Here is a 7,321-nt window from a genome sequence, read left to right as displayed (position 1 = left end):
TTTTTCTGTAATACTGAAAGGAGAAAGAGAAAATGTTTCTACAAATTTGCAGGGGTGTGTGGATTTATAGAGACTTCATAGCAACTTTGAAGGAGAAACAAACATCAGACTGAAAATCAGTCCAATTTCATCCCTATTTATAATAACTATAAGACTGAGAAAACACCTGAAATTGAATCCAAAGTCAATTTCTTCCTTTGCTTGCCAACATTAGCAACTTTTGAAATTTTTGCATGAAGATTTAAAGTCATTTCCACCCCCCCAGTGGGTTAAGATACCCTTCTGGAGCCATAGTGGCACAGTGGTTAGAATGCAGTATTGCATGTTAATTCTGCCAACTGCCTGGAGTTTGATCCTGGCCAGCTTAAGGTTGACTCAGTCCTCCATCCTTCCGAGGTCAGTAAAATGAGGACCCAGATTGTTGAGGCAATAGGTTGACTCTGTAAACCATTTAGAGAGAGCTATAAAGCACTGTGAAACAGTATATACAGTGCTATTGCTGTTGCTATTTTGCACAATGTTTGTTAAGGCTGTAACTCTTTCTCCTCTTTGCCAAGGTCATTCCCACATACCACTGCATGTTTGCATATCATTACAAGGTTCTAAGGAATCTGCAGTTGAAGGCCAACACCTTAACTTCTAAACTATGGTCTATTTGAATATTCACATTCCTCCTCATGACTGTTACATCTGATCCTGGCCAGATTTTCCTGTTTTTTTGAGAAGCACAAAATGGTTATATAAAATCATGGAGTTCTTCTTTCTAACAATCATCCAATGACACTGACTGGATCTAAGTCAGGCAAAAGATATGTACTCACACAGTGCATAAGTTTAACATTTGAAATGATTACCATAGTTTTAAAGGATCCTGGTTGCCATTAGTATGGATACTTTTAAAAATAGGGTTGATCAATGTATAAAGATTAGGACATCCAAATGCAATCACTGATGAACAATGAATGCTACCTGTGTTTTGTGAGCATTTCAAACATCCCTTTACTCAGAAGTAGGGAAAGAGCCTTCTGCCATGTCTTCCTTCTTAACATCTTAGAAATATCTGTTTAATTTTAAAAATGCTGAAATAAAAGAGATCTTTGATTCATTTGAAGGTCAAATGCAGAACTTGTGGGACTCTGGGTACTTTCAATATTACTAGTCATGCTGGTATAGTTCAGTTATATCCTCAAGAGTGTAAATTCCCCAGAGTCATATCTATATGAAGGCAACCCAGATTGAATGTAGTGCACTACAAGTTCTATGCAATCTTAACAGAATAGAAGGGACCTTGGAAAGTACCTGCTAACAGAATGAGAAGTTCTTATTACAGTTCTTATTATAGCAACACAGAGATTTATGTGGAACTGTTCTTTTTTTAAATTGACAATTAAAAGGTAATTTCAGCAATCCAATTTCTCTTTTGCTTGTGTAGCTGGAGAATTGCTGCAGTGATCACAAAACCAAGATTTTTATCCTTAAGTCCTCTAGATGTTTTTCATTATAATTCCCAACAGTCCTCATTATTTCCCATTCTGGCGGATTCCAAATTTGGAATTTCCCAAGTTTGGACAACATCAGGTCATTGATTTCTACCAAAAGTTTGCCACAATTCAACACACAAATGTAGCCTTTCTCTGCCGGTTTGAATGCAGCTTTGCTTTCAAGTGGCAATGAGGGACACCAGAAGAAGTAGCCATACTTTCAGACAACCAGGAGCCTAGTTCGAAAATTCACATAGTCAAAAGCACTTTTTTGTCAGTCAGATCTGAACTACTGTTTTCTTAAAATCAACCTATTGGATGAAACCATAGTATCTTACATACCCATCCAACCCATCTTTCAGCCTATCCACAGCAGAAGAGGGCTTCTTTCTTTCTTTCTTTCTTTCTTTCTTTCTTTCTTTCTTTCTTTCTTTCTTTCTTTCTTTCTTTCTTTCTCCTTCTTTCCTTCCTTCTTCCTCTTTTCTTTCTTCCTTCCTTCCTTCCTTCCTTCCTTCTTTCTTTCTTTCTTTCTTTCTTTCTTTCTTTCTTTCTTTCTTTCTCTCTCTTTCTTTCCTCCTTCCTTCTTTCTTTCCTTCCTTCCTTCCTTCCTTCTTTCTTTCTTTCTTTCTTTCTTTCTTTCTTTCTTTCTTTCTTTCTTTCTTTCTTTCTTCTTTCTCTCTCTCCCTCCTCCCTCTTTCTTTCTTTCTTTCTTTCCTTTTCTTTCTTTCTTTCTTTCATTTTTTCTTTCTTTCTTTCTTTCTTTCTTTCTTTCTTTCTTTCTTTCTTTCTTTCCATTTATTGGCCTGCCCATCTTACCACAGGGCTACTCTGGGCAGCTTATGGTTACATCCAATAGTTACTCACAATAGAGAGGCTTTGAGTTTGATCCTAGGCAGATCTCTTGATTGAGCAGGGGATTGGACTAGATGACCTCCAAGGTCCCTTCCAACTCTGTTATTCTATGATTCTCTTCATATAACACAATTTCCATGAGCTACACCTGGACAACAGGTTTCTTGGGGATGATAACCAGGAGCTCTATTTTAAGACCAAAGGATGCCCAGAAAATGAAATTTATTTGATGAATCCACTTTCACCCGTTGATGCCCTGTGGTAGAGATGCTTTGAGGAAACAGAACTTAGGAAGCCAACATTGAAGGAAAAAGAGGAACTTGTTTTATCTCTGCAAACTCAGCATGATGATTTCCTGTAAGTACCCAAAATAAACTTAATAAATATCTGACTAGATCTTGTCAGGAGAAGGAATCTGAGTGAAAACATCCGGTGGCCTTTAAATTCTGTTTAAATTCTTCCTTCCAACTTCATGATTCTGTATTCTATAGACAGAGGACAGGCCAGCAAGGGCTGTCACTTAACCAAACATTGGAAGCCATGTAGGAAGCAAAAAGATTTAAAACAATAAAACTCACGTATTTTTCAAATGCATTGAAAAGAAGAAAATCTAGAAGCAAACTTTATTGTAAAAGTAAATATAACTGTAAGAATGTGATAAATTTAAAATTAAAAGTTAAAAAGGATAAAATATAGAATAATATGTCTGACATTTTCTAGATCATCAATATCATATTTCATTTCTTGGATTATTTATACAGCAAGGTTTCCTTTTACTCTATTTCCTATAATTATTTAAATTACACAATCTTATTCCATATATCTTCCATTAAATATAATTATGTGAAAATATTAAAAAACTCTTCTTTAGGAGGAGCGAGACCGCGTGGTAGACCTAAACAACACTGGATGGACACGATCAAGGCCGATCTAGAGATCGCGAAGGCAGACCCGACATACGTGGCAGACAGAGAGGTGTGGAAGCAGTACTCAAGGACATTAGCGGACCTCGCCCGAGCGCGAGACAAACGCTGAAGAAAAAGAAGAAGAAGATTAAAAAAACTCTTCTTTTATTGTTTGAAGAGTACAACGAAACTGGTCTTCCTTCATGGTTTTCTGTTCTTCCCAACTGCCTTCTAATCGTTGAATATTTTCTATGAGGTTGGTTTGGTTCTTTTTTTCATCTCTTTTCTCTGGCTAAAAATATAAGTCATTTCACTGATACTTCTCTTCAAAGGAGTACATCTACAGAGTGCAGATTTTACATTATGCATAGTAGATTTTATAACAGATATAAAAGTAGCACAAATAAATTGTTCTTCAAGTCATTCTTGAAGGATAAAGGCTGACTTGAAGGATAATTTACTTCAGAGGTGGTATTCAGCAGGTTCTGACCAGTTCTGGAGAACCAGTAGCAGAAATTTTGAGTAGTTTGGAGAACCACTAGTGGAAATTTTGAGTAATTCAGAATACCAACTCTGACTGGCCCCGCCCCCATCTATTCTCTGCCTCCCGAGTCCCAGTTGATTGGCTGGGTCTTCTTTTGTTGCCCTGCACAGGAGAACAGAGCTGGAAATCAGGTTAGTGGAGTGCAGAGGGAATGGGATTTTATCCTCCCCCTGCCACACCCACCAAGCCACGCCACGCCCACGAAGCCATGCCCACAGAACCAGTAGTAACAATTTTTGAATCCCACCACTGATTTACTTGTGCTACTTTTATAACTGATATAAAATCTACTATGCATAATGTAAAATATAAACAGACATCAATGTACCCCAACATTTAAAACTGTTCAAGCTTTCAAATAACTTACAATTCAATCAACAATTTCATTTCAAAAATGGAGGTTACTAAGCTATTAATGGAAGTTACTAAGTTAATTATAGAGGCTGATTGAATTTCAAACTCTAGCATTTGATGATAATGACTGGAAAATATGCAACAAAGCATCACATTTTAAATGATGATAAAGGCTAAAGCTTTAAAACATTTCATCCAGTATGAACTAACAATTACTGCTACAAAACTCTTATTATGAAAACAAAGCAACAAATGGAACAAAATGAAAGACATCTTTCATATAAATGTTTTGCTAGTTTTAAAAACTATGAACGCAACCATGTTTTTTTTTTTTTTTTGTGGTTTTGAGTGTTGTAGCTGCTTCTTGTAGAGCACATCCGTGTTACACATCCTTATTGAAAACACATATTATATACTAAATTAAGCAACAGTAGAAAATATTGAATATACAGGGTCAGCAACACTTCACAACTTGTCTTCCTTCAGAGCTTTCTGGTCTTCTGCGCTGTCCTGTTCATCTTTGAAAACTCTTTGCAGAGCAAGTTTGAAAGATATTCTGGGCTGCTCTCTTCCCCTCTTCTTCCTCCCAACTGAGAAATAAAGAAGAGGGTTGGTGCTACTGTTGAGAGAGGCACATCCAAATCCAATGGTCATGAGAACGTTATGAAGTAGATCCAAATGTGCAATGACATAAAAGGCATTTATTGGGTGAGAGAGAAGGAGGAAACAAAGAAGAACCAGCAAAGTGCTGGTGAGCAGCTTCCTGTTAGGGATACACCCTAGCAGAATCTGCAGGGCAGTCAGTCAGGCAGGCAAAATATGTGAGATAAACGTTTTTGTAGCTTACACTCAGTAAAACAGATACACAGTGCTAATTAAATAGTTTATTCCAGTAAGAGTTATAGCATAGTCAAACAGTCCATATATCATTCACTAGTTCAGTCCATCCAGGGATTATTCAGTTGCAAATTCCAGTGTCGAAAAAGACAGGTCAGTAAACTTACAAATATCAGTCCAGTGATATATCTCCTCGCAGTAGAGATATGAAGAAGTCAAAAACTCCTCTCTTCCTTCAGCAACTCAGCAGTAGGGAAAACACGCAGCTAACAAACCATCAACCATCCAATGCAATCCAGTAATTGTCAGCGAATGAATCAGGTTCTCTTGCTCCCTCTTATGGTGGTTTCACACCACACCCAAAATTACATGCTTTGCAGTTTTAAAGTGACACACACTTAAACTTACAATCATAGTTTATATATATTATTTTACCCAAACTATGTTAGGTAACTTATGTTATTCCTAACACTTCCTTTTGATTGCATTGCAATGTAGACCTCATGTGAATCAAAAGGGTTGCAGTGGAGACAATCATAACAGGTGTACAAAGTAAACCATTCGCAATAAGCTGGAAAAGCAAAGGTGAGCTGCTGATCCGGGGGAGAATGACGTCTACAGCAGAGATCAAGAAAGAGAGGATCCAGATGAGGCCACAAACAAGTTTGGAGAAATATAGAGGGTGATGGCAGCGATGCCAGAGTGGGAAGTGAACACCACACACCTGTCCAGGCTGATGGCCATCAGCAGAAACCGACTAGCAGTGAAGAAGAGCTAAAAAAAAAAAAGAATTGAATGGTATGGACAAGGTCAGTTCTGTGACCCAGAAGTGACACCACTACAAATATAACTGCAACAACTGGAATTTGAGGACACAAAATCAGTGAGGGAGAGATTCAAGATGAAAATGGCAAAAGAATTTCTCTTAATGGAATTGGTCAGAATATAAATTGTCTTTCCATTTCCCACCAGTCCTAAAACACAAATAACTGCAATGAATCAATTGATAAGATTTCATGTTAGATTATTAAATCGAACATCAAATGGAGAAGTAGAAACATTCTTTTTGCATAGTATTTTTTATTTATTTTTCAAATAAAATATTACAAAATTACAAAGATTCCATTTTTATCTCAAGCAGTGTGTCGTCTGGGTATAGACATCTTTGTGCTACATTTTTCACCATTCCACCATTTACAACATTCATATTTACCTTGATATTATTTCTCAAGCTTAGAATTAAAATATAGGCTTCATGTAATACATTTGCAACATCGTCACTACCAGAACTCTTAACCAAATTTAACCATCCAGAGTCTGATCTGTTGACAGAAAGAGAACAAAAGGAAACCAATCCTTATTACAGAAATAGACTTTTTTTAATGCAAAGATTGGTGGACAATTTTTTTTTAATCAAAAGTTAACTTTGATAATTCCAATTCTCTGTTCTTGTGTGGCTGGAGAATAGCTGCTATATGTAATGTAATGTAATGTAATGTAATGTAATGTAATGTAATGTAATGTAATGTAATGTAATGTAATATAATATAATATAATATAATATAATATAATATAATATAATATAATATAATATAATATAATATAGATACAAGCTTTTTATCCATAAGTATTCTAAATGCTTTTCATTATAACTCCCAACAACCCTCACTGCTGATTATTCTGACTGATGTCAGTGGAAGGCAGAGTTCCATGTTCTGGAGAACATCAGATCCCTGGTGCCATGAATGTGTAACCAAAGTCATGAAATACTAACTAATTTCTCAAAATCACTGGGAAATAAAATGTAGCAGTTTGAATGCCATTTTGCTTTCAAGTGGCAATGAGGGACACTAAAAGAGACAGCGATACCTTCTGACATTACCTCCAATTGCATTAATAGATTCAGGGCTTAAGAGGTTACGCCACAGCACACTAACTATATCGATTCTTCATCCTTAGGACTTCCTGATTTGAAGTGGGAGTCATCATCCATCCTCATAAGGTCTAAGGAAAGTAGGGAAGGGAAGGAAATTATTGCAGCAAATGTTATTTCAGCAGCTGAAGGGCCAATTTTCTAACACCATGTTAAACCTCATTAAAATTAAGTTAAAAGCATAATCGGCAGGTTATAAGCCCACATAATATATTATATGAGAAGTCACACTGGAGGTCCTGTTTCAATGTCTAGACATTGATGGAGTCTGGATGGGGAGGAACTGGATCAGTCTCAATGCCAACAAGACCTAAAGCTTGTTTACAGAATGACAGGGCATTTTCTGTATTTCCCCAAAATTAGCTCTGAAGGGGTTACACTATCTCTGCACTACTATTACCGTTAATCGTCTCAT

The 7,321-nt window shown here is 36.6% G+C and overlaps 1 pseudogene; it reads right to left on the bottom strand.

Moving 5' to 3' along the window:
* Positions 1-5,427: 5,427 nt before the first annotated feature.
* LOC113451563 (mas-related G protein-coupled receptor member H-like) lies at positions 5,428-7,321 on the bottom strand (annotated as a pseudogene).

Source organism: Pseudonaja textilis, chromosome 3 (genome assembly GCF_049901715.1).
Source record: "Pseudonaja textilis isolate UNSWEBS1 chromosome 3, rPseTex1.2, whole genome shotgun sequence".
NCBI classification, from domain to species: domain Eukaryota; kingdom Metazoa; phylum Chordata; class Lepidosauria; order Squamata; family Elapidae; genus Pseudonaja; species Pseudonaja textilis.
This window is presented reverse-complemented; position numbering and strand designations above follow the sequence as displayed.